Source organism: Danio aesculapii, chromosome 4, assembly GCF_903798145.1.
Source record: "Danio aesculapii chromosome 4, fDanAes4.1, whole genome shotgun sequence".
Classification (NCBI taxonomy): Eukaryota; Metazoa; Chordata; class Actinopteri; order Cypriniformes; family Danionidae; genus Danio; species Danio aesculapii.
This window is the reverse complement of record NC_079438.1, coordinates 54,085,261-54,094,427: the sequence shown is the minus strand read 5'-3', so window position 1 is coordinate 54,094,427 and position 9,167 is coordinate 54,085,261. Positions and strand designations below refer to the sequence as shown.

The window sequence follows — 9,167 nt, the reverse complement described above, 5'->3', positions numbered from 1 at the left end:
GAGATGTGAAGTTCCCGCAGCATACCTGGGTTCAAATCCAAGCCCTGTTACTGCTCTTTACTGCTGATGCAATTACAAAATACAAAAGTGTTTTCCTCATTTGTATTCCCGCACTGATTACTTACGTTTCAGGCGTTCTTCTCTTCTCTCCTGAGGTGTGATCCACACAGCGAAGTGGGTTTCAGAGCCAAACCTCTACCGTAACCTTCTCCTCATCGAACGTGTGTTCAGCCACAGTGTGGGATTTGATCCTTCACTCTTCTGTACGGCAGTCAAACACTCATCCACTGAACCACAGGGCTTGACTTCTGGCAGTAGTTGTTTGTGAGCCAAATTACAAAGAAATTTATCTCAAATCACGGTTAAAATTAATAAATAGATAAAGCCTCATTCAAACATCTGCTTCACCATCCAGACACAGTGGCTCAGGTCATAAAGTGTTGAGCTTTAATCAAGGAGACCCGGGTTCGAACCTTGCTATGGCTAATGTCCATCTTGAGTTCATTATATTCACCATCGGCGTCCTGCCCTGATGATGGAAGCTGATGGTGAATATAATGAGCTCAAGTTGGATGATGAACACTGATGAGAAACTCATGATGGGTGAGTCAATAAACACAAGTTCTCTGAGGAGAGACTCATAAAGTCAAATGTTCAAATCTGACTTGTATCTTGTTCTAGCGGGATTCGATCCTTTACACTTCTGTACTAAAGTTGAAAGCTCATCCACTGAACCACAGAGCTTGACTTTTGGCATCAGTTGTTTTGTGAGCCAAATTACAAAGAAACAAATGTCAAACCTTGGTCATGATGATATTAGTGATAAAGCCCCATTCAGATATCTCCTCCAACATCTAGACTCGGTGGCTCAGGTCATAAAGTGTTGAGCTTTAATCAAGGAGACCCGGGTTCAAACCTCACCATGGCTAATGTCCATCTTGAGCTCTTTATATTCACCAAGAGCTCCTGATGATGGACGCTGATGTGAGACTCATGATGGGTGAGTCAATAAACACAAGCTCACTGAGGAAGAGACTCATAAAGACAAGGGGTCAGATCTGACTTGTATCTTGTTTTATTGAAACAGCTCACACACAGGTCTGCAGTCAAACACCAGTACCAGCAGGTGCTCAGCCAGGAGATCTGTGGCTCTGTGGTAAGAGCGCTGCCCCACGGCTTCAGGGGTTGCAGGTTCAATGCCAGCCAGAACTCTGCGATATGAGTGAATGGTGAGTGAGTGTGAGGCGCGCCTGAAGAAGGGGGGATACCAGTTCGGTCTCCCCCTGGAGCTTCCGGAGCCGTGTCCAGCAGGGGTTATACTTTACAGCCTGACAAAAAAATAAAAATGAACTGTATAAAAATTTTGGACCTTTGTCCCTTCCCCCACTGTTTCGGTTACCATCATTTGCTTTCTAGAGGAGTGACCCTCCACAAAGAAAATGATGGTAACCGACATGTGGAAGAGCCAAACACACACACACACACACATAATCTACATCACCTGTGCAGCAGCAGATGCTCATCATCAGTACAGTCAGTGTCTGTCCACACGTCTCTGTTTCTGTTCAACAGGTTTACAGTCCACAACACTTCACTGATCCTGTAGAGTCGACACACAAATACACACATTATTACACACACTGAATATCTGATCTAACAACAGACAAATATTACATGTGTATCAAATATTGCGCCCTCCTGTGGAGATTTCTCTGAACTTCACGTTTGCAAATCTTGAATTTACTGAATTTGAAATATTCGCCCTCTTGTGGTGATTTTGTGGACTGCGCTGCTGCTGTTCTAAAATACTGAACGTTTCTCCCTCCTGTGGAGATATTTCTGAATTACACCACTGCGAATTTGATGAATTTAAAATATTCGCCCTCGTGTGGTGATTTTAGTGAATTACACCACTGCAAATCTAATTGAATGAATTTAAACACGTCGCCCTCCTGTGGAGATATTTCTGAATTACAGCTTTGCAGATCCGTTGATTTGAAGGATTGTGGTGATGTTTTTCCTGAACTTCAGCACAGCAGATGTAAAGCACTGAGATTTCACTTCCTGTGGTGCAGCTGTGGTTATGTGTATTTTCATCTGAGCCTGGTTCTTTCGAGGTTTTTTTTTTTCTTCATTTTCGCCAATTGGTGAAGTTATTGTTGTACAGTTGGCGGTTCATTTCCGTTGTTTGGTACGATTGCATTCATACCAGAAGTGAACCGTACCAGAGTTCACATGAACCGAACCCAGACCACCTCTTTCAGGCGGACTCGGGTACGGTTCACATGTGCGCACCCAAGTTCAGAATATTGGAAATATGTCACATTGTGATATTTAGATTTCTGTGATTTATATTGTGATATGAGAACAATTTCACCAGATGACTTGAACGGCTCTATGTGTACAGAATTGATCATTTTAGATTGATTAGGATGATTCTGTAGAGGAGATAATCTGAATAAATTTAATAAACAATCTACAAGCTTAGATAAATGCAGTGAAGAGGAAGATAGAGATGAAATAAACAATGTTTTACTGTTTGCTGAAGAGTCTAACCGTACTCAGGTACAGCAACTGAATAATCAAATGTAAAATAACACTGCATAGCCTAGATAACTCAGTTAAATGAACCGTTATTAAAGTTACGAATGGAAGAATTTCTTGGGCCTAATCTGAAAATCAGGATCTTTATACCTTTGTTGATGCCATTTGTGGCCCTCTGTCAGAGTATAATTGCTGTGTGTTTGTTATTGTAAGGCAGCGAGATCGGCCAGCCAACTCTATGTGAGTGTCACAGAACGGCAAACTGTCTTCAGTAAACTCTCGTAATCTTATTGAATTTCCGGCTCGGAGTCTTCTCTTGATCGGACACACCAGTCGTTTTGCTCTCAACTGTTAATTTCCCTCCTAACAATGTGTCTGTGTGTTTAACCACTTTTTAACTTTTACAGCATAAACTCAACATCTAATCAGTAATAAGTGATTATTTTTGCTCTCTTTATTCAGAACTTCAGCTCAAATTCTTGAGTAACAATGTGGAAATATCAAACCAATATGAATGTAACATAAAAGAATTCCCAAAAGCTGATGATTACAGACTTGACATCAAATATTGATAAATGAAGTGTAAAACATGAATATTGTACTGTAAAGCGTGTGACTTTCTCATCATGATGTTCTTCACTCCAGATTGTCATTTAGCCTGTGTGTAATTAATGCGCCTCTCATCAATAAACATACATTTAATTTATTTGACGAGCTTTTATATTGGGGATGCAGAATATTTTCATGGCTCACAGATTTAATTGACGCAGACACAAATAATAATTTTACCAACAGAAATATGAACTCGTTTCCCTTCATAAATGCCTTATAAAGATGACTGGCTGCTTTTTTAAATCTTGTGAACTCTGCAAGAGACAGATTTGATCAGTCTTTCTCCAATAGTATCTGGATGCAGACCTAGATTTTTAAGCTGAAACTGCATACATCAGACACAATGCACCCAGTTCAGCTAGTGACGTCACTGTGAGGGGTGGGGTTAGGTGTGCGCGTTAAAGCGCAGTTTCGATCCGCTCCACTAGGCGGCATCAGCGAGCTTGCTCTTTTAGCCTGAACACCTTTGACAACAGCGACACAGATCAACACAGGTACACCGTTTTACTGGCGTCAAGTTGAGCTCCAGCAGATGACAGCTCAGTGCCAGGCTCATAATGTCAGTCAACAGCACATATTACAGCCCGACAGCGAAGAAAAGCCACACAAAGTGCAGAAATGGAGAGTAACGCGACTCACCTGTAAGTGACTTTGTTTCGTTGGTTTAGTTTGTTGTGATGTTGTTGTAGTGTTTGTGTTCAGTCATTGCTCTCTCTCTCTCTCTCTCTCTCTCTCTCTCTCTCTCTCTCTCTCTCTCTCTCTCTCTCTCTCTCTCTCTCTCTCTCTCTCCCTCCTCTGCAGCAGTGAAGATACACACGTGTGTCTGTTGTGTTTCTGCTGCAGATCTTTGACCAGAGCTCAACAGCTGATGCTCCTCCACACACTCCTCCACATCCAGGCGGATTCACAGCTCCAGTAAAGGTATTTATGAGCTCATATTTCCAGTAGAGAGTCCAGAAAGTGTGTTTGTTGTGCTGCTGGTCTGTCGCGTGTTTGTTGGGGGAGGGACTTTCTGTAGAAAGCATTTGATTGGCCAGATTTGCTGTCGAGTCCTCAATACAGTATGAGGAGAGTTTAGATGTAAATGATGATATTTTTCAGTGTTTAATTGTGTTTAGTAACATTTAAAGCCCCACAAGCAGCTGTAAGATCATTTAAAATATGCTTGATGTGTTTGATTTAGGAATAAGCAGGTTTTACACATTTTGAACAATGAAATATAATAATATATTAGCAGATGATGTAGTTTAAATGTATTTTGAATAATTTACATTTTATATTAATTATTTGTGTTTATTTAGTTTTTTTTTTTCAAAATGTGTAAATGTGGTTATCCTTACACTGGAGAAAGAAGTGTTGGTGTGTGTGTGTGCTGATGGTGTAGTGGTCAGAGCACACAGACTGAGATGTGAAGTTCTCACAGCATACCTGGGTTCAAATCCAAGCCCTGTTACTGCTCTTTACTGCTGATGCAATTACAAAATACAAAAGAGTTTTTCCTCATTTGTGCTCCCGCACTGATTACTTCCCTATCAGTAGCTCCTTTGGTGTGCTCCACACAGCGAAGAGAGTTTCAGAGCCAAACCTCTACCGTAACCTTGTCCTCATCGAATGTGAGTTCAGCCACTGTGTGGGATTTGATCCTTCACTCTTCTGTATGGTAGTCAAACACTCATACACTGAACCACAGGGCTTGACTTCTGGCAGTAGTTGTTTGTGAGCCAAATTACAAAGAAATTTATCCCAAATCACGGTTAAAGTTAAGAAATAGATAAAGCCCCATTCAAACATCTGCTTCACCATCCAGACACAGTGGCTCAGGTCATAAAGTGTTGAGCTTTAATCAAGGAGACCCGGGTTCAAACCTTGCTATGGCTAATGTCCATCTTGAGTTCATTATATTCACCATCAGCGTCCTGCCCTGATGATGGAAGCTGATGGTGAATATAATGAGCTCAAGTTGGATGATGAACACTGATGTGAAACTCATGATGGGCGAGTCAATAAACACAAGTTCTCTGAGGAGAGACTCATAAAGTCAAAGGTTCAAATCTGACTTGTATCTTGTTCTAGCAGGATTCGATCCTTTACACTTCTGTACGAAAGTTGAACGCTCATCCACTGAACCACAGGGCTTGACTTTTGGCATCAGTTGTTTTGTGAGCCAAATTACAAAGAAACAAATGTCAAACCTTGGTCATACTGAGATTGGTGATAAAACCCCATTCAGACATCTCTTCCAACATCTAGACTCAGTGGCTCAGGTCATAAAGTGTTGAGCTTTAATCAAGGAGACCCGGGTTCAAACCTCACCATGGCTAATGTCCATCTTGAGCTCTTTATATTCACCAAGAGCTCCTGATGATGGAAGCTGATGTGAAACTCATGATGAGTGAGTCAATAAACACAAGCTCACTGAGGAAGAGACTCATATAGACAAGGGTTCAGATCTGACTTGTATCTTGTTTTATTGACACAGCTCACACACAGGTCTGCAGGCAAACACCAGTACCAGCAGGTGTTCAGTCAGGAGATCTGTGGCTCTGTGGTAAGAGCGCTGCCCCACGGCTTCAGGGGTTGCTGGTTCAATGCCAGCCAGAACTCTGCGATATGAGTGAATGGTGAGTGAGTGTGAGGCGCGCCTGAAGAAGGGGGGATACCAGTTCGGTCTCCCCCTGGAGCTTCCGGAGCCATGTCCAGCAGGGGTTATACTTCTTTACTGCTGGAAAAAAATAAAAATGAACTATAAAAATTTTGGACCTTTGTCCCTTCCCCCACTGTTTCGGTTACCATCATTTGCTTTCTAGAGGAGTGACCCTCCACAAAGAAAATGATGATAACCGACATGTTGAACACACACACACAATCAGACACATGATCTACATCACCTGTGCAGCAGCAGATGCTCATCATCAGTACAGTCAGTGTCTGTCCACACGTCTCTGCTTCTGTTCAATAGGCTTACAGTTCACAACACTTCACTGATCCTGTAGAGTCGACACAAATGAACACATTATTAAACACACTGAATATCTGATCTAACAACAGACAAATATTACATGTGTATTAAATATTGCGCCCTCCTGTGGAGATTTCTCTGAACTTCACGTTTGCAAATCTTGAATTTACTGAATTTGAAATATTCGCCCTCTTGTGGTGATTATTGTGGACTGCGCTGCTGCTGTTTTAAAATACTGAACGTTTCACCCTCCTGTGGAGATATTTCTGAATTACACCACTGCGAATTTGATGAATTTAAAATATTCGCCCTCGTGTGGTGATTTTGGTGAATGACACCACTGCAAATCTAATTGAATGAATTTAAACACGTCGCCCTCCTGTGGAGATATTTCTGAATTACAGCTTTGCAGATCCGTTGATTTGAAGGATTGTGGTGATTTTCCTGAACTTCAGCACAGCAGATGTAAAGCACTGAGATTTCACTTCCTGTGGTGCAGCTGTAGTTTTGTGTATTTTCATCTGAGCCTGGTTCTTTCGAGGTTTTTTTTTTCTTCATTTTCGCCAATTGGTGAAGTTTTTGTTGTACAGTTGGCGGTTCATTTCCGTTGTTTGGTACGATTGCATTCATACCAGAAGTGAACCGTACCAGAGTTCACATGAACCGAACCCAGACCACCTCTTTCAGGCGGACTCGGGTACGGTTCACGTGTGCGAACCCGAGTTCAGAAGACATGTTCACACTAGCTAAACGTACCGTACTGTGACGTCAAACAAACCCGGGTGCGGACCAAAAGTGCTAGAGTGAAAGCACCCTAAAAGGAAGCAGAAAGTCTTTGAGGTTTAAAAAAAAAGTAATTATTATTAAATAAAGAAATATCATCAAACTCTAAATATTACACAGTTTTATGGGGATCTTCAAATGACAGTGAGACAGTAAACTGAGGTCATCGTGAGCACAGTTCTGCTACATGTTGAAGCGAGTCGTTTTCTGTCTTCATCTGTTCCAGGAAAGATCCAAATCTGTTCTTGTTGACTTTATTATTGTGATTATTTGAGTCAGTTTTTAATCTTTGACATGATTTTGATCAGTGAATGAAGTTAAACATGACCTAATTTAGTGATGTGTTCAGTTAAAGCGTCTGTCTGTGTCAAATCTCTGTTTTCAGAATCTACCAAGCCAGGTCAGAGGTGTGTAGCAGCAGCTGCCAGTCTGGATGTAGACTACACCAGTATTAACCAGTTTCAGATAAGACGGCTGAGAGTACGAGAAACAGCCTTGAGGATGAAACAGGTCGTTCTCTGTAGAGCTGCTCGATATTGGAAATATGTCACATTGTGATATTTAGATTTCTGTGATTTATATTGTGATATGAGAACAATTTCACCAGATGACTTGAACGGCTCTATGTGTACAGAATTGATCATTTTAGATTGATTAGGATGATTCTGTAGAGGAGAGCATCTGAATAAATATAATAAACAATCTACAAGCTTAGATAAATGCAGCGAAGAGGAAGATAGAGATGAAATAAACAATGTTTTACTGTTTCCTGAAGAGTCTAACAGTACTCAGGTACAGCAACTGAATAATCAAATGTAAAATAACACTGCACCCAGCTAGCAAAATTCATGTGGCTGAAATACGGCCCACACCAGACACTTACATTCGGCCTACATACCGCATGGAATGATGGCAATTTGGCGGTCCGCTCCTGTTTTCCAGATATGGGCCACAATTAAGCTATGGTCATACCACATGGCAGCTACAATTCAACCAAATGAACTAGAAGTGACCCTATTCTGGGCCACAGTTTGCTTTTATTCATGCATTGCAGTATGAATACATTATATAGCTTATTAATGCTCCAGTTTTCATTATTTGCTTTTGATTCTGCTGTTTATGTTGACGTTGTTGATTTTGTCACTTTTAGGATCCTGTCTGTCAGTTTTGTTCATTTTTTGTCGCCGTTGTTAAGGTTCATACGCTGATTATTGATGTCTCTGTGAGCAGAAGTTGAACCATACAATTTTATTTAGCTTATAAACCTTCATAATTCTGTGGCATGTGCAAGCATGTTATTATCTTACTTCTAATAATGGATTAAACATTGGTTAACATCAGTGAATAATATTATTTCATCACAGGTTGTGCCTCCTTTAATTTAATAGTTTTTTTTCTTGGCTTATTTGCTGTAATGAACAAACGTTTCAAGAAAAGATCTTAAAAGTTACAGCAGCCCAAAAGAAAACATTTTATTAAGAGGTTCAGGCCTGTGAGCCCAACTAAAGCAAACACTTTTCTCCAGATGCAGATACAAACTCACATCTGCAGACCTGTTTGGAAACTGTCTTTGCTTTAACCGATCAGGATCTTTATACCTTTGTTGATGCCATTTGTGGCCCTCTGTCAGAGTATAATTGCTGTGTGTTTGTTATTGTAAGGCAGCGAGATCGGCCAGCCAACTCTATGTGAGTGTCACAGAACGGCAAACTGTCTTCAGTAAACTCTCTTAATCTTATTGAATCTCCGGCAAACAAACAAATAGACTATGAATGTAACATAAAAGAATTCCCAAAAGCTGATGACTACAGACTTGACATCAAATATTGATAAATGAAGTGTAAAACATGAATATTGTACTGTAAAGTGTGTGACTTTCTCACCATGATGTTCTTCACTCCAGATTGTCATTTAGCCTGTGTGTAATTAATGCGCCTCCCAGCAATAAACATACATTTAATTTATTTGACGAGCTTTTATATTGGGGATGCAGAATGTTTTCATTGCTCACAGATTTAATTGACGCAGACACAAATAATAATTTTATCTACGGAAATATGTACTCGTTTCCTTTCATAAATGCCTTATAAAGATGACTGGCTGCTTTTTTAAAGATCATATATTGTAGTAAGCTGTTCATTAAGTTTTGAATTATAAGTATTTCTGTTGCTGTATGAAAACGCAACGAGTGGATAAAAGAAATCTTGTGACCTCTGGAAGAGGCAGCTTTGATAAGTCTTTCTCCAATAGTATCTGGATGCAGACTTCG

At 40.5% G+C, this 9,167-nt stretch overlaps 2 long non-coding RNA genes across 2 annotated transcripts in view; both read left to right on the top strand.

The window, feature by feature from the left end:
* LOC130223335 (uncharacterized) overlaps window positions 1-9,167 on the top strand; it is a 48,350-nt gene that overhangs the window by 14,989 nt on the left and 24,194 nt on the right. The gene's annotated exons all lie outside the window — the stretch shown is intronic.
* LOC130223339 (uncharacterized) lies at window positions 3,964-8,862 on the top strand. Its single transcript, XR_008836659.1, has 2 exons — window positions 3,964-4,077; window positions 7,284-8,862. It is a non-coding gene; the product is annotated as an uncharacterized LOC130223339 (long non-coding RNA).